We start from the raw sequence: 25,141 nt of genomic DNA, 5'->3' as shown, positions 1-25,141 counted from the left end.
GTGTGAACTGAATTGTAAAAAAGGGTATAAAAGGCCACTAAATTATTTTGAGAAAATACTCACATATGAATTTGAAAATTCAATCAAAGTAAATATATTGGGAACATTTTTAAAAAACCGATCGTGAGGAAGCTAATTGAGATCTACAGTTTTTAATGGAATTGCACAAGGAACTCTCTTGAATTGATAATATTCAAAAAAATCATTTTGTCTGCTTAGGGCAATTTTTTTATGTTATCCAAACAGAGCAACTAACTCCCACGCGCTTCCTACGGTAAATGGCTGAATGTTAAATTGAATTAACCAATAAGAGTTGTGCTCGACCGGAACGAACTTGCAAGAAACTTACAAGTTAGCCATTCGCCTTGCAAGTTCTTACAAGTTAACCATTCGACTTACAAGTTCTTACAAGTTAACCATTCGACTTGCAAGTTCTTACAAGTTAACCATCTTTTGCAAGAAACGTGCAAAATCTTACAAGTTAACCATCTTTTGCACGAAACTTGCAAGTTCTTGCAAGTTAACCATTCGGTCTCGACCCGGGTTGAAACAGGAGAGACCCCCAAATGATCCCTCACCATTAAAGTGCAACACCCACCTCACGAGTCAAGCTTGTTAAAAACCCGATGAGACCTCTGAGTAACCTGAATAACTGTCAGAATTCAAACATGTATATAGAAGCTGACTTGCCGCCCCCGAGCTGGTCGATTACCATTTTAGGACATGGACTTGCCTTTAACTTATTTTAAACTTATGATGTGAGGGAGTTGAGAGAGAGGGAATGCAAGTGGAGGAAATTTTGTCTTCCTGGGTAGAATTTTCCTCTGACAGGAAATAAAATGCTTTTCTTAGGGTGGAAAATTTTCGTAGAACAGTTCGGATGTTTTTTGTGACCAAAATTTTTTTTTCATTTTTCTGAAAAAAATTGTTTATTTCAAAGAAAAATTCAAATTTTTCTTCAACGGGAGGCAAACCAAGCCATGAAATGCAAAACTTTTCAACTTTTGATGAAGCTGGCGCTGCTTTATCCCAAACTTGACAGCCTTCTGCTAAAATTTTTATGTTTGAATAGGCAAATGAAATAAATAAACAGATGCTGTAATTTTGCAACGGTTGTGTTGGCGCAGCGGGAGTTTATTATTGCAGGGGAATTGAAAAAAGCAAAAAAGTAGAGGACAGATATTGTCCGCGTTCGATTCAATGGAGTATGAGATTAAAAAAACCTGTAAGGCAGTTTCAGTAATTTTTTGTGATAACTATACCAATACAGACAGCGCACGCCACCACATGCGGTATCCCCAAACCCAAACACAAAAAACGTGAATTCAGGAAATTTGTTGTCATAGGGAGATTTGTATCTCTATCCAGTCAACGATGCACTTCAAAATGTAAAAACGCGTGTCTAGCAGTAAAAATAGAGATCGAAAAAATCAAAAATCGGTTGAAACTCGGTATTTGGGTCGTATTAAACTGACATACAGTGCTTGTTGAGCACAATTCGTCGAGCGGCAATTGAATTGTTATTGAGAACTATTGAGAAGTAGAATTGAATTGCAAAACCGAAACTACATTTTTTAGTTTGAGACCCTGGGATCGATTGTTTTACGTTTGTTAAAGATCGAGATTATAACTTTTTCACAACAATAGCCGTGCATTGCGATTACAACTTGTCACATTGGGATTTCCCCGATTTGATTTTTTACCTAAGTAATAAACTAAAACTTGCTATTCAGCGAAGATGAACAAGTATTTTTTGGAACTAGTCGATTATCGAGTAATGCATCGGTAATTTACAGTTTAGCGGCTCATACAGTTCACAAAACTATTGTGGGTGCAAGTGCAGCATAATGCACATTAGAGCACTTGAGTTAGATAAAAAGAAAGGTTGGATAGTTTACAGTGTTCAAATCACTCTGTTTGTATAATTTTTCTGAAAAAATTCATCGTTGTCCTGAATTTATGCATAGATTTCTTACGCTCTTACAAAAATCTGCCTTAATCAGATGTATAAAAAAATGTTTCTTTTAGATTTACAACTGAAATTCGTCTCTGAGAGTTTTGAGCACCATTTGTCAGATGAATAAACGCAACTAGTTTTTCATCAATCAGCTGCAATTCTCGAAAATAAATTCCATTTTTTCTGAACGGTAAAAAATTTGCTTCTGAGATTACTACATTAGCTGAAAAATGCACATTGCTTCTTCGGTGGTTTATGAAACCAAAAACGCAAGAAATGAAAAACAGATGACACTACAATGATTCTTTATGTACCCCAACAATTAAGTGACAAATTTTACTGCTCTGGTTTAGGCCTCAACTCCTAAAATTACTCGAAAAGTCTAGCGGGGATGGCTTTTATTGACTAAAATTATATAGGCCAGCTTCTTACTTAAAGTCGAGGAACATTCTTTTTTTGCTTCTAGGTTCTCTTGGTCTTTTAATCAGCAAACAATATCATTTTAATATCGAGCTAAAGATGTTTCATTTGTCAAGCATGGTCTTTTTGTGGGTAGACTAAACTTTTTTCATAGATCCGCTTGTTTTGAAGTTTTGAAAATATATTTTTTAAAATTCTCTACATACTGAATGACCAACCGAGGAAATCTAAAAACGTCGAACCAGAGTTGTCCAAATTAAAAGAAATTTCAAAAATTGCCAAAACCTAAGAACTTTTGAAATTAAAACAGCAAACAATTTTGATTGATTTGTTTTTCTTCAGAACTCCAACAGTCCAAGATTCATACTTGCTGACTACGTTATAGCCATAAATGAGAATTAAAATTTTACATAAATTTTTTATATTAACAAAGTAGATACGTGAAATGGGTTTTACTCGACTAATGACTTTACAATAGCTTTGAGTCCGGCAAAAGTCGAGCATGAAAATGTCGGTCGAGCAAAAATTGAGCGGTAACAATTTTTGTCCAGCTAAAGCTCAGTTGTTCACAGAAGCCGAGCTAAGGTCGAGCTTTCCATAGGTTATTAGGGTTGAGTACGGTCTTTTCATACCACTTTTCGGTAATGTTCGTTTCATATGTCGAGGTCTAAACCTGGTAGTACTTGTTGCTCATTTCAACAAAATGCAACTAATTTCACAAACACGGAGCCATATATTCAAGTTCTGCTCGTCTTAATTTGCAAGGATTACGTTTGAGGCAATTTTTTATTGTTCCGACCCTCTTGAGGGGGGAGGAACTATATACTCAACTGGGTTTTTTTTTGTTCCGTGAATTTTCGCCGCTCGATATATTCATCGTAGAGAGTTGAGACTGGTATCATTAGAAAGCTCGTCCAGCGTGGAATATGGAATTAAAAAGATTTTTTTAATTTTCGTTTTCTACAGGGAGTTATCGAGGTTTAAACTTCTGAGAAAAGAAGAGTGAATTCACGTTGTTTTTATTCACATTTTCCGGAATTTTTGCCTAAATTTTCGTCAATTTTGGTAAAATTTGTTATAATTTTTAAGAATAGTGTCGTTGATTTCATTTTTGAAGACGAACAAGCATTGTTGATTGTTTCGATTTAATTTTTTTGGTCAAAAAATCTGGATAAACATTTCAAAATTTAGCCTTTTTCATCAAAAACAGCACGAAATAAGCTACTTTAGTCAACTTTGATTAAATTTGCCGACAGTACACCCCCAAACAACACTCATACAATCTTTGTAGACTCAGAGGGGGGCTCGTGCACTGTAGTGAAAACTTTGCCGTTTTTTGCTAACTTTACTCGCTGATTATCAAAAATGCAGAATTTACTTTGAGTTTTCAACTAACAAATTATCTATATCTACAACATTCGAAAAATCAATTGTTCCTAACGGACAATAAATATTAGCAGGTCTAGTTTTGGGCCATTCTTGGACTGTTACAATCCAAAAGAAATCGGGTTTTAATCAGTCGGTCTTTTTTTTAAAAAAAAAGACTTTTTTTTTAATAATAAAGAATAGAACATATCAAATCAAAGCTCAGGAGTGATAGGTCCAACCAATTCGCTTGCTAAGCACCTCCAAGCTAATGCATTTAGTTTTTTAATTGAAAGTTTATGGTCGTTTTTTTAAAAATAATTGACTTTTCAATAAGTAATGGCTTAATTAACTTTTCCTCTATTTTTTTCTTAATTTGCTCAACTTCCAGTTTAGTGTCAGCAAAGAAAGACTGCTTCTTCTTTCTACTGAGTTAACATTTATTCTCGGTTGCAGTTTTAAGCCTGAAGTTTTTGTTTTCTGGCTTTGATACTACAAGATTTCAGATTTTTGTTTGTTTTGATATTTGCCAGTTTTTCACGTTTTCTAATTTTGTCACATTATCACATTATTGACAGTTCCATGTCACCTTATTAGCATTGAGAATAAGACACAATTGAACATATTAAAATCTTGAAAGATATACATCTTCGTTTTAACGGCCTCGACGCCTCTTTCTTGAAGAAATCAATTGAATTTTTTAGTTTTGTCTCTAACTGTCATTTATACTTTGTCGTTTCGGTCGTATGAAATTTCCTTTAGAGTGATAGCTTTCATTGGCTTTTCATGGAAGAATAGAAGAACCGATATTCTGATATTAGTTGATAGCTGATGGCTTTCATGACTTTGAAAACAATCGTTTTCCAAAATTAAAAAAAAAAACTTTTTAACTTCGCAATTTTGTTTCTTTTTGTTACCTAATCTCGTTAGTTAATTACTGGTCAAAAAAGACATTATGAGTGTCAAGGGAACAAAACGGGTTGGTGTCCCAAAATCTTTTTTTAAAGAATTTGTTATGACCTTACTGGCTTCGACACCGGTTTTTCACAAAAAAAAGTAAATTAATTTGAATTTGTCATATTTGACGTTCTTTTTGTAGATGCAAGAAATATTCTGGATAATTACAGGTCTTGAGGGCTTCCTTTTCATGAATAAACGACCCTAATTAAATAGCTGTTTTTGTAATTAATGCCTTTCATGACATTGAATGTAATTTTGTTTCGAAAAAGAAATTAATAGTATTACATACTTTAGCACTCCGCTTTTTTGTCTGCTTGTTACCTAGTCTTACAATTGAATGGCCACGTACTACATTATAGCTGTGTGAAGAAGGCACAATCAAATATATTTTGAGTGCCAAAATCTGGCTTCACGGTTTTGACAGCGTTTTCTGGCAAGTTTCAATTGAAATTTTGTTTTTCTTTGTTGTTCTTTTTAGCCGCTTTAAATAATGAACAAGGACAGGTCCTAATGCCCTTCTATAGGAGCAGTGATAATCGTAAATTTGTGGTAATACTAATTGATTCCTGATGGTATTTATTACTTTGAAGTTAACTGTTTCAAAAAAATAAGTTAATTTTTTTACTTTACTGTTTTTGTTCTTTTTTGTATAATTGTTACCAAACCTTTTTATGGACTGGTCGCATATGTTTTCTGGTGATTTATATGTAATTTTTGTTTAGTTTTATTTATATCTGACGTTATGTTGACTTTCTATTAAATTTAGTTTTTAAGAGGGACATAAATTTTTTGATGTAACTAATGTTTGTTGGTGTTTGATTTTGCTGTTCGTCTTGACTCGCTTTCTTAATATTGACATATAACAGCAATCTAATGCATCAATTTTTACTCCACTGAGTTATTTGCTTTGGAGTCTATCTTATCGTTCTTACAGAATTTTTTGAAAAAGACTTGGGCTTTTTTGGGATTCGCAAAAAATAATTTTTGGGTTTTTCTATCTGTTCCTCATTTGGTAGACAATTATGCAAAAATTGTGGATGGGCGGGGTCGGAACCTTATGTGCCATCGCACATTACCGAGCCGCCTTGTTGCTTAACGTATCGAAAGCCTATCTAAAGTGCGAAAAGCTTTCTTTGTTCTGCCGGATTTTGTCTGATCAAATGTGCTCCTCTAAGAATTTCAGCTGTAATGAAACATATATTCTAGACTTTTGGTTGCTCATATTTGGTTGCGACTTCTTGTCAGATGTTTTTGGGAAAGAGTAACTCTCAGGTTTTTGGCGGTAGTTTTAATCATCAGCAAATGTCATGCTTTTCTTGAGTTCCCAAGGTCATTGGGAACATGCTCCAAGAAGGAGGGCAGGGGTTGGAGATCATCTTGATTGTCGTTTGATCCGATATCCTTGAACCTATATAATTGGAATGAAAATACTGTAAGGGCAATAACATCAAAGGGGGTTGATGCAGCTCATGTTGCCTAAGACCGAAGCGAAAAATTTGAATTAAAAAACTACGGGGAAAAAACCCGTGCGAGGCCGTCGACAGGACGCACGAACGAGCCGTAAGCCGTTTTTACTTTGGCAACTCGTACTTCACCGTCTCGTCCAGGGGATGTTTCCACAACTCTTCCAAGGGGCCAGATTCCTCTCGGCGTCAAGTCCTTGAGTACCCACACAACATCTCCTAATTTCAGAGGAGGCTGGTTGTTGTCTGTCCATTTACGTCTCCTGAGTAATGTCGGCAGGTACTCCTTAATCAAACGCCGCCACACGTGGTTCGTCAACTGCTGCATGTGCTTCCAGTTCTTGAAACTAGCTGGCTGTTGGTCTCCAAAGTTTCCGGTTGGCAAGGAACTGTAAGGGCGTTGTATGAGGAAATGGTTTTTTAGTGAGTGGTTCTTCGTTTTCAGGCTGATCAGCAACGTTTGTCAAGGGTCTGGAATTCAGGATTGCTTCGACTTCTACCATTATTGTCTCAAAGATGTCGAGGGAGAGACGCTTAGATCCTAGAATGATTAAGAGTGTCCTTTTGGCGCTCTGAATCAATCGCTCCCACACGCCACCGAAATGAGGGCCGTATGGTGGGTTAAATTTCCATGTGGTTTTGACTGCAGCTAGGGCTTTATAAATCTTGTCTTTGTCTAAAGCCTTAACCGACTTCTTCAGCTCTTCGGAGGCGCCAACAAATGTTTTTCCGTTATCGCTGTACAATAAAATAGGTTGGCATCTTCGGCAGGTGAATCGTCGATATGCATTGAGGAAGGTGTCTGTATTTAAATCTGGACATGTTTCTAAATGGACTGCTCGCGTAACGAGGCATGTAAAAATAAGTCCATAATGTTTTTCGGTTTTGCCTTGTTTGTCCTCAATATAAAACGGGCCAAAAAAGTCCAGTCCTGTGTTGGCAAACGGAAATTTGGTTTCTTCTGTGGGGAAGCGGAAAGCAGGAAGTGGGGCCATTATTGGTTGAATATTTTGAGTGTCAAAACGGCGACACAGATAACATCGGTATTTTATTGAAAGTAGTGTTTTTCGAAGTCCAATTACGTAGTAGTGTTGTTGTACGAATGCTTTGACCGGTTCTGTTGCTTGATGAGCACAAATTCTGTGCGCATGTTCAAGGTATAGTCTCGCAATCTTTTCCTTTGCGTCCAGGATTATTGGACATTTTTCGATCTCCAATTCTGTTGGAGCAAATAGGAGACGGCCACTAGATCGTAGGAGTCCGTTTTGGTCAATTATTGGATTTAGGTTTCTCAATTTGCTCTTGGAGTCTAATTTTTGTGTTCTTTTTAATGCTTTGATTGTTGAGGAAAAAGCATTGTTTTGAGACAACTTCAGCAGAAAATTTTGAGATAAACAAACATCATCTTTTGTGTATTGGCTTTTGTCGGAATGATTCTTCTTAGCTCTATAGATTAAATTGAAGACAGTTGCGAGGGTTAAAAGTAGCTTATACCATGTTGAAAAGCGGTTTGGGTCTAGAACAGGTTTGATTGGTGTTTTTGTATTTCTGGTTACGGCACCTACGGTTGAAATCTTTTTCAAATCTTTCAAGAACTTTCAGTGTTTTGCAAAAATTGTGGTAAGCCATTTCGGGGGGATTTCTGATGGCTCAAGGCCACGCGTTCCATAGTCGGCTGGATTAAAATTAGTTGGGACATGATTCCACTCATCAGTTTTAGTTGTTTTCTTAATTTCTTCGAGTCGATTGGAGACGAAAACGTTTTGTTTCTTAGTTGAACTGATCCAATCTAAGACAACACGACTATCAGTCCACAAGTAGATTTTTTCAAATTTTAATGTCATTTCGGCTTCTATAAATGTGCGGAGGCGTGTACCTAAAACGGCTGCTTCGAGTTCTAGTTTTGGCACACTAATTTGTTTTATTGGTGCAACTTTGCATTTTCCAAGCAGAAAAGATGTTTGAAAGATTTCGTCCTGTTTTTGGGTGCGAATGTAAGCAACTGCTGACAATGCAACGGTTGAGGCGTCAACAAAGACATGGAGCTGGTGATTATTTTCCTGATTCGTTGAGGAGTTCAACCATCTGGGGATTTTGATATCAGGCATTGCAAAGTAACTATCAAGCACTTTTTGTAGGTTGGAATGAAGTTCTACGGGAAGTGGTTCATCCCACTTCTTACCTAGCTTCCAGACTTGTTGTAAAAGCATTTTGATTCTAATTGTGAGCGGGGACAAAATTCCTAGGGGATCGAAAATTGTTGATACTAAGCTGAACATTTTCCTTCGTGTATACTCACTTGCATTTCGGGGAAAATGTTCTATTGTCTTCATTAGAAAACAGTCAGTACTGATATTCCATTTCTGACCGAGGACTCTATTGATCTCTTTCAGTTCATCTCGATCTTCTTGCTCAATGAACCTTAGGGCTTCATGTTTGTTTGACACAAATTTTGTCAAGCGAAAGCCACCTTTATGAAGGCTATCTTTAGTCTGGTTAATGGTGTCAATTGCTTCTTCTATAGACGGAAAAGAATGGATATAGTCGTCCATATAAAAATGGTTCTTTATTGCATTAACTGCTTTTGGAAATTCAATTGCATTATCTTCTGCGCAACGGTTCAGAACGAAAATTGCACAAAATGGGGAGCAGATTGCTCCAAAAATTAATCTGCTGAACTGGTATTGGTTAACCATCTCTTCATTGGGCCAGAGAAAGCGTAATGCAGATTGGTCCTCATGCCTTATTGCTATCTGCATGAACATGCCTTCGATATCAGAGAGAATGGCAACTGGGTTTTCACGAAATCTCAGAAGAATTCCTACCAAGTTGTTCAGCAAATCTGGTCCTGTGATCAAATTGGAGTTCAAAGATTGTCCTCTAAACTTGGCCGCAGCATTTGCTACTCTGCGCACTTTTCCGGGCTTGTTTGGATTAACCACTGGGTGATGAGGCAAATACCAAATTTTCTCGGGTTCTGGCTGCTGCATTTCAACTGTCTTGACAAAAAATTTTTGAAGATCTGTTGTGAGAGTTTGCTCATGCAACTCTTTCAATTGGAGGTCATTACTGAGTCGCTTCTGAAGACTTTTCAGCCGGCTGAGAGCTGCAAAATTATTATTTTCAATTCTCAATGGTTTTTTCCAAGGCAGTCCAATTTCGTACCTCTCACCATTGTAGCTGATTGTTTTGTTCAATATATCAAGGACTTCCTTGTCAACGGGAGTTTTAGATTCAGGCTCGGGATGAGTTCCTTCAGCTTCAATTTTCCAGAATTGCTCACGCAATTCATCAAGAGGCTGATCGTCGGAGCTTCTTCGTGATACGTGGTACACGTACTGTTTCTGCTGGTGAGATCGTTGTTTGGGTTGCTTTTGCACTCTTTCATACTCTCCAGCTAGGGTCCATCCAAGCCTCGTCTTTACGCCGAAAGGCTGGTTTTTAGTTGCCGGGATGACTTCAACTGGATGTGTGAAAGCAAAAGTGTTTATTCCCAAAAGGGCACCGATTTTGCTTTCAGCTATTTCTGGGAAGTGAATGTGACGGAGTTCTATGAATGCATCGCAAAGTTGGTTGAGTTCAAATGTATTATCTGGTGCTACATTTAAACAAGGAGTGCTATAAGTGGTTGTAATTTGAAACTTTTGATCCAAATTTTCGTAGGATGCAACTGTCACTTGTTCAGAAATTTTTGAAAGTGGCATATCATGCTCTGTGTTAAGATACTGAAGCGTAGCTGCTTCTTGATCTTCGCATGGAAGAGCAAGGAACTCTGTAATTTTGTCAAGTATGAAAGTAAATTGGCTTCCTGGATCGATCAGAGCGTACGTATCGAAAGCTTTTTTGCCGTTTAGAAAAGATACTGGGATGAGTTGAAGTTGTTCGAACCATTCTTTTGGTGTAGACTGTAGATGATTCACGCTAAAACTTTGGTTGGCATTGTTCAAATTAGCGAGCTGAAATTGATTCTGATTTTTGTTTGCAAAATACTGTCCGTAGCGGCTGTTTTGTGATTTGGATGAGGCGCTTGTGTTGTTGTTACTTCCTGGTTCACATTGCTGTTTGACAAGCTGATTTGCTTGGTTGGTAACACTTGTACCTGTGGAATTGCTGGTGGCAAAAACAGCTGGTGGACGCTTGATAATTTTAGCAGGGTCATGCAGTGTTGTGTGGTGGTATCCGCTGCATGTTTGGCAGCGTTTTGTTGATGGGCAGTTTTGCTTCTTGTGTTTATTGCTCAAACAGTTCGAGCAAAGATTGCTCTTGCTTACAATGTCAATTCGCTGGTTTGGGCTGCATTGTTGGTAATCGGGACAGCTCGCTAGTATATGATTTCCCTGACATTTTTCGCAAGAACGCTTTGGTTGATTTGAGTTGTTTAGGGGTGGAAATGGTGGAGCGCTAGGTGGTTTCACATTACCGCTACTGCTTATTGCTGTTGACTGATTTAGGCTAGTCGGCTGTGCTGGAAAACCTAAATTTTGGGTGAAAACCTAAAACCTAAATTTCTTGAGTGATTAACGCTGTTGTTCAAATTTCCAGAGATACTAAAGTTGTTTCTACGAAGGTTATTTTGCTGGAAGTTTTCGCGGTTTATCTTATCGTACACATGTGCTTGAACTTCTAACCATTTCTGAAATTCAACTAAAGTAGCTGGTGTTTGGATTGATGTAACGGTGTCCTCTGTCGATTTGAGGAGGATGTTATGCGGGACTTTTTCTTTAGCTTTCTGAAGTGTTGAGCTCTGTAGGTCCGCTGTGTATCCCAGGTATTGGAAAGCTTGCACTAAACGTTTCAAGAGCAAAGCAAAGGCCACAAAATTTTGCTTGTTATAGTCATTAGTTGATTTCCAGTTTTCCAATTGATTTATGAAGGCGTTCACCACTATTGTAGGATCAAAAAAATATGACATTAGTTCGTTTAAAGCTGTGCTATAATAAGTAGGATCAAACGAATAAGCTTGGATTACATCTTTTGCTTTGCCAGTAACTGCATTTTGCAAATAGGTGATACGATGTGTGTCGGTGATACTGGTGTTGTTATGTACGAGGCAAAAATTTATTTATCCATTCGTGGTACTTCAATGGGTTGCCATTAAAGTTTTGAATTGTAAGAGGTGGTAACTTTATTGAGTGTTTACTTGTTGAATTCTGGCAATATGGAGCTGTGTTTGAGGTCCACGGTAAAGAATTGATTTCAAATGAAGGGTTTTTGAACCTTTCATTTGATATTGGATTCAATACGCTGGAAAATTGATGTGAATGTGGTAATTGTGGCTGGGGATTTTGCTCTACTGAAGGCAGTGCTTGTGGGGGAAACGTTGAGATTGAAGGAGCAATTGGAATAATTTCAGTTATTGTTTTTGAACAGGCGGTTTGTTGGACACCGAATGGGTTGACAGGCTCAATGCCTACGCTATTGACTTGTGACTGTGGCTGGAATTGAGTGAAGTTTCCAGGTAAATTTTTATTCTCTGTGTTTTTCGATTCCTGTCTATTATGCAATGGTAAAGAAAATATGTTAGATGTTTGAAAAATGTTTGCGTTTTGGCAGGAATTTTCGGAGAACTGCTTAAAGTTTGTCATTGTGTTACTCAGTTCAATTAGTTGTTTTGTCGGTTGCGGATCAAAATCTAGATTCTGTGCTTTTTCCTGACTGTAAAATTTGACAGAACTGGGATTCATCAAGCGGGGATTATGTGTTCCTTGGAATTGGGAACAACCCATGCTCTTTGGTTCAATTGTTTGCGATTGAAACCGTTACTCGGCCATATCTCGAGAAAATTCAGATAACATATTTTTTGACTGTAATTGATAATTAAGGTTTTCCTGAGGAAAACGGTTTTGAAAGTTATTTTGCGTGCTTACAAAACTAAGTGGCTGGATTGAATCATTGTCTGCTTTAAACTGCTGCTGGTTGACTATAAAATTATCAACAGCAGATAACGTTGTATCACTGAGAGCAAAACGATCGGGAGTTTTTGCGACGGTCGTCTCAGGTTTCGCAAAATTTTTATCCGAGTGTTTTACTTCTGTTTTGAAATCAACTGTGTTATCGATGTTAATCGGTCTGAATAAACTTTTTGTACTCATTGCAATAGTAAGGGGATTCTCGTTGTTGCCATATAAAAACTTTGACAACATTGGTTTGGTCCTGCGGCAGTCAGACAAAAACAGGGATGGTTTCTCCGGTCTCGGTGGGAGAGGTGGTGTTTTGTTGGTGAATGATGAACGTTCAGGGTTGCTTGCTTCTGGAATCTCGTTCATTGATGGTGAGCATCTCCGTGAGGTTGGATATCTGGCAGTCGTATGAGTTGTTACACTGACATCATCGCGTATCCTAGTTGAAGATTGGCTGAGTAGTCCATCGTCATCTAAACTGTCAATTTCGTGTTCAAATTTCTCTAGCCGTGACAGAAGGTTTGAATATCGTTCCATGACAGATGAAGTACTGCTGGAGTTCGGACTTTCTTTTAACACGGCATCAAGTGTTGTTTTCAGCTCGTCAACATTTGATTTTGCTTTATTGATTAGCAGGGTGAGTGATCTGAAACTCTTTCGCTGATCAATTGCAGATTGTAAGAGGTCCAGCTTGTTTTTCAAACTCAGCTCTGCAATTTTGAATTTGTTTAAGGCGTACTGACAACTTTGACTGTTCTTCTTTGTCATTTTGCTCTTGTTGGTCTTTTTCGTACTAACAGGTAAAAAACGGCTTCGAAACCGGAGCGACGCAAATTTCAAAGTCGAAAAACAATAATTATGACACTGTGAGGCTAATCAGCCCCAGTTTTTGTTGTTAAAAATACGACGAAACTTTTCTGAAAAATAGAATCAAATTGTTTTTTTGTGCTAAATCTAGCTTGTTTTATCTAAAAAAAAAGAAAAATAAACGTGTGCGCGCGCTTGTTTCGTTATTTCAATGAACACGACCAAATAATAGCTAAAACTTGGGGAAATTAAGATTTTCTTATGAGTATAATAAGTGTATGGCTCTTGAATAGTTTTTTGTTACAATCTTTTACTAGTACAAAACCTTTTTTGAAAAAGGAACAAAAAAATGCTTAGAGGCTGCTACTGCTTAGTACTTGTGTTGAAAATGTTTAAAAGTTTTTTTTTGTATTGCGGTGCGAATAGGCAACGTGAGCTACAGACAAGCAGACAAGACAACTCAATTTGTACTGGGGCTCGTTTGAAATTCTTTCCTTTTAAATTGAACTGCTTGCTTCTTGTTTTCTTTTCAAAACTTTTGAAATCTTTACTTTGAGAATTCCTTCCGCCCTTGTGACTGCTGACACTAAGTTTTGAAGATCATCTACTATGGTAACTACTGACACCAAAAATACTCTCTCCTTCCATCTGGTGACTACTGAGACCAAAAAGAGGGGCAAGGGGACTTCTTTCGGCAACTTCTGAGACCGCGGACAAAAAATGAAGAGACGTTTGAGTTATCCTCAAGGAAGTATTTGTGTGAGCAAATTTAAGTGGGGAAATATTTCGAGCTTTTGATTTTCTTGCTTTTGATCTAATGAGAAAAATGTTCTTAATTTTCCTCTTTTTGTTTTTTTTTGAAGTTGTTTTCAGTGCATACTACCCCATTAACTAAGCGCGCGGCTAGTAGTATGCACAAATTGAAAGCAAAAATGTGATTGTCTGGTTTTCTTAAGAATAAAGTTTTGCAAAAGTGATAAAATTTATTTATCAGTTTGTTTTGAAATAAACTGAGGGGGTGCGATGAACAGGTTTTCTGGGACTAATAAATGTTTTAACCAAAACTTTGGGAAAACGTTTTTAATTTTTTTTTTTGAGTGAAAGAAGCAATTTTGCCAATTTTATGTTGCCTCTTTTCTAAGAGTAAAATCGAAATAATAATTTTGAAGCTTGTATCATAACAAACTGAGGGGGTTCAACGAAAAGGTTTTCTTAGATCTACTAATTGTATCTATCAAAACGTCAAGAAAAGTTTTTTTTTTTTGAGTTTTTTGAGTCTAAGAAGCAAATTTGCCAATTTTATGTTGCCTCTTTATTGAAATGCAAAATGGATAAACTAACTTTGAAGCTTGTTTTGTAACAAACTGAGGGGGCTCAATGAATAGGTTTTCTTGGATCTACTAATTGTTTATAACAAAATTTCAAGAAAACTTTTTTTTTTTACTTTTTTAACGTCAAAGATGAAATTTTGCTAAATTCAAGTTGCTTCTTTTCTAAAATGTTAAATTGATAAACTAACTTTAAATCTCGAATTATAGCAAACTGAGGGGGCCCAATCAATAGGTTTTCTTGGATCTACTAATTGTTTATAACAAAATTTCAAGAAAACTTTTTTTTTTTACTTTTTTAACGTCAAAGATGAAATTTTGCTAAATTCAAGTTGCTTCTTTTCTAAAATGTTAAATTGATAAACTAACTTTAAATCTCGAATTATAGCAAACTGAGGGGGCCCAATCAATAGGTTTTCTTGGATCTACTAATAGTTTATATCATAACGTCAAGAAAACGTTTTTTGAATTTTTAAAGTCAAAGATGCAATTTTTGCCAAATTCTCGTTGTCTCTTTGCTAAAAAGCAAAGTCCATAAACTAACTTTAAAACTTGTATTATAACGAACTGAGGGGGCCCAATCAATAGGTTTTCTTGGATCTACTAATAGTTTATATCATAACGTCAAGAAAACGTTTTTTGAATTTTTAAAGTCAAAGTTGCAATTTTTGCCAAATTCTCGTTGTCTCTTTGCTAAAAAGTAAAGTCCAGAAACTAACTTTAAAACTTGTATTATAGCGAACCGAGGGGGCCCAATCAATAGATTTTCTTGGATCTACTAATAGTTTATATCATAACGTCAAGAAAACGTTTTTTGAATTTTTAAAGTCAAAGAAGCAATTTTTGCCAAATTCTTGTTGTCTCTTTGCTAAAAAGCAAAGTCCATAAACTAACTTTAAAACTTGTATTATAGCAAACTGAGGGGGCCCAATCAATAGGTTTTCTTGGATCTACTAATAGTTTATATCACAACGTCAAGAAAACGTTTTTTGAATTTTTAAAGTCAAAGATGCAATTTTTGCCAAATTCTCGTTGTCTCTTTGCTAAAAAGCAAAATCCATAAACTATCTTTAAAACTTGTATTATAGCGAACTGAGGGGGCCCAATCAATAGGTTTCCTTGGATCTACTAATAGTTTATATCATAACGTCAAGAAAACGTTTTTTGAATTTTTAAAGTCAAAGAAGCAATTTTTGCCAAATTCTCGTTGTCTCTTTGCTAAAAAGCAAAGTCCATAAACTAACTTTAAAATTTGTATTATAGCAAACTGAGGGGGCCCAATCAATAGGTTTTCTTGGATTTATTAAAAATTTTCCATTAAAATGTTGGGATAACGTTTTTTGATTTTTGACCCTCAAAAAAGCACTTTAGCGACTTTTTCATTTTTTGTGCAAAAATTTTACATAAACAACTAGACGTTAAAAAAGTCAATTTAAGGTCCAACTGAGGTGTTCTATTCAACTACTAATTTTACTGTTATGTAAATTTTTTGCGACAAATTCAGAAAAATGTTTTTGAATTTTCCTGATCCAAAAAAGGCTATATCGTTTTTTCGTACAATCTATGTGTTTTTTTGCTGCTAAATGCTGACATGTGGTTTCTCATGGCTATTTCTTTCACAAAGCATCGACAAAAGCTCGCTGGGGGACAATTTTCATGTTTTTGAGATTTTTGTCGCAAAAAAAATTCAAGTTTTTTTTTTGGATACGTCTAACCGGGAAAGGGACTTCTGAGGTGACGTCTGGGACCTCGGGCTATCATCTCTTGGTGACGTCTGCAACCAAAAAAAAGTCAGGCCTTCTTGATCGGTTGACGCCTGGAATCCTTGAAAAAAAATCTCCTCGTCTTTGGTGACGTCTGAGACCAAAAAATCGTCTTGGGGGGCTTCTCTTGATGCTGATTGTCTTAATTGTTGATGAAGGGCCCCTTTTGTTCGGCTCCTTTTGTTCGGACACCTTTTGTTCGGACACTTTTGTTCGGAGGCCCCTTTTGTTCGGACACTTGGTACGGTTTCTTTGTCTTTGGTTGGGGGGGTGATGTTACCCTCTTTGCTTAAAAAAAATCCGTTTCAGAAGGTGGACTATGTTTCTTAATCACGGAGGTAGGTCTCCATTTTATGTAATGAAACATATATTCTAGACTTTTGGTTGCTCATATTTGGTTGCGACTTCTTGTCAGATGTTTTTGGGAAAGAGTAACTCTCAGGTTTTTGGCGGTAGTTTTAATCATCAGCAAATGTCATGCTTTTCTTGAGTTCCCAAGGTCATTGGGAACATCAGCCAAGTTGACTAAAACTCAAAGTCCAGAAGTTTGAAGTAAAATTTGTTAGTTGTTGTAAGTTATGTGTCATAACAGTTATGCGGAAACTCTCGCAATTTTTTAATGTTAACAATATAATTACTCAGTCAGCTGTTTTAGAAGAAGATTAGCAAAATTATGATATAAGAAATTAGAAACGTTCTAAAAACAGAACAACATAGGATATTAAAAAAGGTTTGTACTCGGGTAAAAGTACTCATTCAAAGAAAACTGTAAGGTATAACTGTTCAACTACCTCAGGCTCCCTAAAGACTCCACTTGTATAACTCAAACAAATCAGTGCCTAAAAAATGTTATCGAATAAATTGGTTGAACGTCAGTTGGATGATATGCTTGCAAAAGAGCTGCAATTTTAGAAAAATCAATAATAAAAATTGTTCTCATCTCAATTGCATTAATCGTTTCTATAGATTCCTGGCGGTGAAAAATAATGATTTGATTGTACATTGATCTCAAAACAAAATATTTGTATAATTGTGCTCTGCAGCCTAATCAGTACTCTTACATCAGTAGCCGATACGTGTGTGACCACCATTCATGGTGTTATTAATGATTGTATTGTATTATAAGTCTGAATATGAGCGACCGTTGAATGGAAAATAAGAAAAACCCGAAACCTCACTTATTGTACTAATTAGATGTTTCTACCCCGGTTGATGCTTAAGTTTGTCCTCGACTATGACTCAGACCCTGTTTGGACGCACACGGCATTCAAGAATACAAAGTCGAGGAAATTTTAACCAGCAGCGTTAACGCACCAGTACTTATATTACTATTCTTTAATTTATGGAGGCTTTCCTTTCCTTAAGTTTTTATTTCACGATATTCAAAAATATCAAAAATTTGTTCTACATTTTTTCCATGACTTTTGCACTGATTTATTTTTGCAAAATTGAATGAATACGCATTATAAGTACGAGATTTCAGTTTTTCTGCCGACAGTTTTTAGCAATCTTTTTTGTCGTACCTTTAGTTCCTGTTCATTTAAACGATGAAATTTTGACCGGATTGAAAAAGGAAAATAGTTAGCTGCCTGATCTGAAAAGTTGATTGAACCTCATTAGTGAAATACAACAGCAGTATCGAGTTCTTCATTTATAACTGAATGCCTTCCTCTATACATATTTGTGTTAATTGTACCTCATCAGTTGACTTTTTAAAGAACAGTAACGATAATAGTAAATAACTGTTCGCTTTCATCAAAAGTGCTATTTGTTGGGAATTTGATATAAAAAACTGAATAACTAAATTTACATCAAAAAAGAACGCTTTCTGATTCAAAAGCTCCTAGGAAGCTGTTTATTAGCACGCATAAACAATTGTTCTATTTTTTCCAGTTTCTCTGATGTACAGATGACTTGAATCTTTTGACTCAAGTCCTTGTTTTGAACGAAGTGGATTGAAAAACTCAAATGAGTCACCACGCTGTGTAATTCAGTACCAAACCATTACAAAACCAGTATGTCGCAATTAAAACAGTTCAGAATAAGTCTTCTATAAGTATAATTCTTCAACAGTATGACCAGTCAAATCCAGTGGAATTTTTCGGTCTGCCCAGTCTAAATTCAGAGGAAAAAAACAGATAATTCCAGAATTGGATTTAAGAAAAATTCTCTTTAAGAATGGTAATACTACCCTAAAGTTTTCCTAAGAATTATGTTATTATAATGTGTACAAATTGATGCAAATTAGGAAGTAACATAGAAGATTGTAAGTTTATTTTTAGCTTTTTGATTATGTTGAATCAATGAGAATCAAAAAACCAGAAATTTCTATTCATTGAAAACGACCCTGGAGAATTTCTGAAATTTGAGCTATAACAGTCATTCGAACTAATAGCATAATTAGATATTATTTATGGAAATTGGTCAAAAATGAAAAAGTGAACTATTTGAAACACCATTAAATTGTAATCTAAAAAAAAAACAATTTTACAACATTCTTTCATTTTTCGTTTTTCTTTTGTTCCAATAAAGGACTCAAAAACTGAACTGAATTTATGTTTGGCATCAGAAAATTATTGTTTTGCGCAGTAAATTCCAAAACTCGACCTTTAATTTGTTCTCTATGCGTACGATCTGAATTTAGGTTTGTTGAGAGTTGTTCCTCAAGCTCTGCTGTGTTTTCTGAAGTAAATTTATTTTTTCTTGTTGTATTTTTAAAGCCTAAATGAACAAGTTTGTTCTCCGAATGAGCGATCATATATCAATACTCACAAATTAGGAAACTTTGTAAAACTTTTTTGCAGTGGCTTTAATTCAACACATATTCACTCTTTTTCTTTCTTTAGGTTTCATTTCATTAGTTTGTGGAAAACTGGGTAATTTTTTAGACAAATAAGCGCCGCGTTCTCCTTTGATTAGTTAATGGACATTATACTTTTTGTTCGACTGGAAATGGTATTCGTCGTTTAAAACTTATTTGCTTGTGTTTGATACCTTTATTTTGATATATGTATTCATCTTAAAAAATGAAAAAAATAAAAGATCTTAAGATCAATAATGCGAAAAAAGAGTTGTTTTTTCATCGTTGGAAGTATCAATTTTAATGAGATAGAGAGCATATAACAGATAAAAATCAATTTTAAGGGGAAAATTTTTTTCTGATTGCGTAATGAGTATGGATTATATACATCCAATGGTATATCACCCAGTTTCAATTATTTGTTCAGCTGAACTTTTATATTAAACTTTCTCTGAAGTGCTCTCTAAAATCATTATTACTTGTTCTATTTTTAAATCCTAAAGGAACAACTTTGTTTTCCAAATGAGCGATCTTATATCGATACTCACAATATAGGAAACCTTGTAAAACTTTCATGCAGTGGCTTTGATTCAACTCATATTACAATTCAATTGATTTTAAATAGAAATGAAATGTCTCGATTGTGATTGCGCTGTGTTTGCCTGTCTTTCAGTTAATGGACATTACAATCTTTATCATGCGAAAATAGTATTTGTCGTACAAAATTTATTTGCTCGTGTTTGATACCTCTATTTTGATATGTCTAAATATCTTAAAAATGAAATAAGAAAAACGATACTATTTCTGTTAACCAGTTGACAGTAATGGTCTCTGTAGTTTTAGCTATAAAATTTTCATTTTATAAAAACAAACTTTTCAGATGGTTCTTTCTTGTTCAGTTAAATAACAAAAGTAATAATCGATTCCACTCTAATAGGTTTTGTGCCAATCTGTAATTTAGATGAGTGGTAGTTAATTATCGATACTTTGCGTTTTTGTGAGGTCCAGATTGATGTTTTCACGAAAGACAAAAGCCATCCCATTGAAAAACTCCTTAGCAACTCAATCGATGCTCGAGGTGTTGTTTTTATCTCTTTCAACTGCATGAAGACACTTTGAGACACGCTTCGTGTATGTTTATGTGCATAAATCTACTCAAGAGAAAGAATAAAATTTATCTCTCAAAGAATCTAAACACAAGTAACTTCAGTACAAAGCAGATTCAAGAGAAAAAAATCTAAAATGGCAGGAAACATAGTAAAGCATAAGGAATCTTAAGTTCAATGTTGCGAAAAAGGAGTACTTTTTCCAACGTTCGAAGTATCAATTTTAATCAAGTAGAGCGCATATAACAGAAAAAAAACATTATAAGGGGAAAACGTTTTCTGATTGCGTAAGGAGCATGGATTTCTTACATCCATTAGCATAGCACACATTTTCAATTATTTGTTCAGCTGAACTGAAAAGTAGTTTTAAAATAAACTTTCTCTTCGAAAGTTTAGTGTTTAGTAAAAGCTGCTTCCTAACAAGCAAAACATTATGGGATCTCCATTCATCTGAAAAGGGGAAACAAAAACTTTCATAACGAGAAATTTAATTTTCTCATCTTTTCAAGAATTTCAATTTAATAAAGTTCAAATCATAATTTCTAACGTTGATAAAGTTATAAACATCAATCGATTGCTCCAAGCTAGTTTAATTACTGAATTACTGCTTAGTACTGGAGTACAGCATTTGATTGCTGACTCGAAATCACAATTGGTTTTCGAAGACTAACAGAAAAAAGAACTAACAGAAAGATTTGGGATTCTTTTAGGTTTCTGAATCATTTGTTGACTTGTATTGAGCTTCAAAAAGCAGTTTAGATGAATAGCTAAAAAAACTGAGACATAATTTTTTAGCAGTTCTCTTCCTACGAAAGTAAACTTAGTTAAACGAATTTTACATTTCAAGAAAAATTTTTTAATGTTGCATTTTGATTATCTAAATTTTCCGAGGAGGCTTAATGTTCAAAATTAGTCATCCATGCTTTTTTTGCAATGTTGTGGAGTAGTTTTTTGTTTTCACTTTTTGACAATAGTTGTGAACTGATAGGCTATAACTTTTTTGTTAGTCATTGTTTTTGTCTCCTTTTCTCTCAAAGCTCGAAAAAAGGGTTATTTAATAGGTTGGAACACTTCCTGTGCGCAGCACAGCTGGTGCCATTTCCACTTATTCGAAAAATAATGAAATAACAAATTCTCACACAAACTTTTAATTGAAAGTTTGAAATTTCAAGCTTGAGATATTAGCAGGACGAATATTCAGCTTATGCAATGACGCAAATTTCATAACTCCTAAGCTTTATACTGTCACCTGCTGTTGTGTCCTACCGAACATTTTCAGTTCTTCTCGTGTATATTGATTCTTGTGTTTTTATTTATTTGTTCCCCCCAACATCCCTCTTCCCTCCTAAAACTCCTAAAACTTCCTTCCTCCCTCCTAAAACTCTCTTGAAGACGTATATTTGAACTACGAAGTTATTGTTGAAAACACTTCGATGCGCTTGTTTTTGCTGTGGAGAAATTATAAACAAATCACACTAGCAAAAACTGTTCATTTATCTAATTATAATATTAGAGCTATTTACAGTTTAAACCAAAATTCAAATAGTGTTTTTCATTAAAGTGCGCCTGGGTTCGTATAACTAGAAGCTGCTGATCAATTTGAAGGTTATCTGTAAGGTGTTGTTTTGGAGGCCCTTTATTATGAGGTGGTGTTTAACAGGGGTTACTCTTTGCCAGTAAAAAATGAATGTCTGTTTTAGAGATTAAGAAATTTTAGCATCAGTTAATGGAAATTGTGCATATCGAGTAAGTGACATTAGATAAAGTTTTCAGATAAAGATTGACAAGTAAAAGTTATTGTGCTGTTAATTTATCTATTTGAGATACTTGAGTGATAACTAAAAATGCGTAGACATTAACAAAAAGCATTAAATGGGCAATGCTAGCAAAATTCGGCCTATATAAACCACGAAATATTGTACCTCCGTTATGAGAAAATTTTTAAAGGTCATGCAAGTGGTAGTTTTTTCAGTTTTTTTTCTGAAGATTACGACAAAACATAATAATCTACCTCCAATAATGTTCTCAAATAAAATATTTTAGCTACGTTCGATTAATTAATGGCATCAAAATATAAATTATGTGAACAGAAGTTAGTCTTTTCTGGAATCAGGAGCAATTTTTAGCCTCTTGCAGCAAACTTTTTTTGTTTTGTTTATCCCTGAACTCAAACCCCCTCCCCTTCCTCAAAAAATAGGAAATGAAACAAGTACATGACATCAAGTTGTATAAAAAAGGCTCTTAAAATGTCACTTTTCACATAACGTACGCCATTTTATGTGACAATAAATCGAACAGATCAACTTTTTGCTAGTCTCAACCTACTCAATCTATCAATAATTCACAAATGCGTCTGTATTGAATCTCTGAAATAAAACTGCGTTTTTGAGCACTTTTGCCGCTGTTTCCTCTAATTATTTGATGTTCCTCTATTTCTTTGTGCTTAATATAGACACATAAAGCCGATTTGAGTTTTAATTTTTCAGCAGATATTTTCTGTTCTCTTTTACACCGTTTACTGTGACGTCGCCAATATGATGGACTGGTATGTAATTAATAATTTCATGAACACTTTTGATTTCAAAAATTTTGCCGATGCTATGCTCAATTTTTTAATGCATTTTTCTTGCCAAAATAGTCGCTGCTAATCTATATCAAGTTTTTGAAGTTTTTATTTGATTTTTCCCAATTTCAACTCTAAATTTTAGAATCGGTAAAATTAATACTCATAGGGTTAATAAATGCCTGTTTAAATAATCTGTAACATATGAATCAAAAATTGAGAGTTTCGAAAATTATTAATTTTATATTCTAGAAGTAGATACTACTTTGTTTTTTTCTTGAAGTTTTCCGAATATCTGCAAATTCCATTAAAAATGTGAATCTCTCACTGTTCGAATTCTACTTTGATTTCAGAAGGCTTTTTGTACAGATGTGCCCAGTATAAATAACAACAGATCTACAGTTTATGGAGTCAAGACATCTCAAAAAACTACGCAATGATCAAAAAGCGGCAAATTTTAGTTTGAAAAACTTCATTTAAGCAATTAGAAGTTTCGGTGTTAAAAAATGTTTATTTCAAGTGCAGTTCTCCTATTTATTGAAGAAAGCAGTATGATAGAGGTTTCAAAGGTGAACCCATTAGAGTTTGAATACTTAATACATTAAGCAAAACGAATCATTTCAATCTTTTCCATCCTCACGCTGTGATGTACCAGAAAGAACTTTAACTACAATCTTGAATTGTTGATAACATTTTGGACCATTGCCTGAAATCAAATTTTTGTTAACTGTGAACAAAAAAGCTGTTGTTGTCTTTCAAACCGGCGTTTTCTTTTTGCATCTATGGCGCTCAATCATCTGCATTTTCGTTCTTTCTTTAAAATTGTATGATTTCTCTCTGTTGTGGTTATGGCGAATTAGAACCATAAATTTTGCGAGTTCTCTTATTGCAATAATCAGTCAATTTGCTCTCTTTAACGATGTTAAGGTTTGTAGTTTTCTCGCTAAGTTCAGCCGTTAATTGAGATTTTAAAGCCCCAAAACGACAAGGAGGCTCGGTAATGTGCGTTCGCACATAAAGTTCCCGCACCGCTTATCCACATTTTTGGCATAAATGTCCACCAAATGAGGAGCAGATAGAAAACCCCAAAAATTCAATTAAATTTCAAAAAAATATGTACAAACAGAAATTGCCCCCAACGCAAATAGCTCAGTGTAGTATAAAATTCCCCGTTAGACTGATGAGATAGTCATTATTAAGAAAGCAAGTTAAGACTATCAACAAAATCAAACAACGATAACAACAAACATAATTACATCTAAAACTTTTTGTCCACTTTGAAAAAAACTTACTAACAAGCACAAAGTAGCGTCGGATAAAACTGAAACTAAAGAAAAAATTTGCATTGCACTGGAAAAGATATGGGACCACTCTATAAAAAGGCTTGCTAACAATTAGACAAAGAAGAACAAAAAACAGCAAAGATAGAAAAAATTGGCTTATACTTTTAAAATCAATTCATTTCAAAGTAAGGAAAACAATTAGATGGTAAATGAAAACATCCAATATGTTCAAGATCACATACGCATTTATATGATGGCATTTACACCTGTCATTAATCAAAATGCGGTTGCAAAAAGAACAACAACTAGAAACAACAAAAAAAATTGGGAGAAAACTCTGTCGAAGCCGTAAAGCCATATTTAGTCCCTCCTAAAATTTTCAATTGAGCCTTCCTCGAACACACAAAATGTGATATAAGCTTTGTCATTATTGAAAATTGGTAACAAGTAGACCTGAAAAGAGAGAAAGGCCAATTTTTTTTAAATATTTTTGTTTTTTTTTCGAAAACATTTATTTTCAAAGTCATGAAAGCCAATAGCTACAGAAAGAAATAAAAAAAGTTCAGCTATCCATCCAAAGGAAGCGCTTAGGAGAGCTGTTTCAGAATAGGGCTTATCTGTACCAAAAGAACGTTAAATATAGACAAAAAGTCAAAAATTAGCTTACTTTTTATTCAAAAAACCCGTGTCGAAACCAATAAAATCATAACGATTTCTTTAAAGAATCTAATAGATTTTGTACTCCTAAATCTTCCTCCGACAACAATAAAGTCAAATGTTACCTGTATTTAACGAGACTAAGTAACAAATACATAAAAAAAGAAAAATGCGAAGTTAAACAACGTAAAAAGCGTTTTTCTTGATTTTTGAAAACATTTGTTTTCAGAGTCATGAAAGCCACCAGCTTTATACTAAAATGAGAATAAGAGCTCCTTCGTTCCATCATGAAATGCCAATGAGACCTGTCATTAACCCGGCAGTTTCATTCCACTAAGAAGACAAAGTAAAAACGACAGTTAAAAACAACCTGAAAAAATTCAACTAAAATCTTCGAGAAAGGGGTGTTGAAGCCGTGAAGACCATGATCTATGCCTTTCACGACTTTTATTTGTTCAATTGTGCCTGATTTTGAACGCCAAAAATGTAATATGTGAACTGTCAATAATGTGATAAACTGACAAAACGAGAAAAAAGCGTTAAAGATGGGCCAATGCCTGAAAATAAAAAAAAAATGTGAAATCTAGTACTATCAAAGCGAGAAAACCACAAATTAAAGCGTGAAACCGCATAAAACATTAAAACGTTATCCGATTGTGGCGGCTGAGCTTACTAACTCAATTACCAAATTGAATAGCGCTTCAAAGCCATTTCAAGCCTCAAAGCTAGAATAGCATGACAAGCCAAACTTAATGCTACTTAATTAGTT

General features: G+C 34.9%; 1 protein-coding gene across 1 annotated transcript in view; it reads left to right on the top strand.

Annotated features, from left to right (window-relative positions):
• The window catches only part of LOC142338765 (uncharacterized), an 84,795-nt gene that overhangs the window by 1,527 nt on the left and 58,127 nt on the right, over window positions 1–25,141 (top strand). The gene's annotated exons all lie outside the window — the stretch shown is intronic.

The sequence above is a fragment of the Convolutriloba macropyga genome, chromosome 1, assembly GCF_964194025.1.
Source record: "Convolutriloba macropyga chromosome 1, txConMacr16.3, whole genome shotgun sequence".
NCBI lineage: Eukaryota > Metazoa > Xenacoelomorpha > Acoela > Convolutidae > Convolutriloba > Convolutriloba macropyga.
The sequence above is the reverse complement of the archived record's forward strand: the minus strand, read 5'-3'. Positions and strand labels throughout refer to the sequence as shown.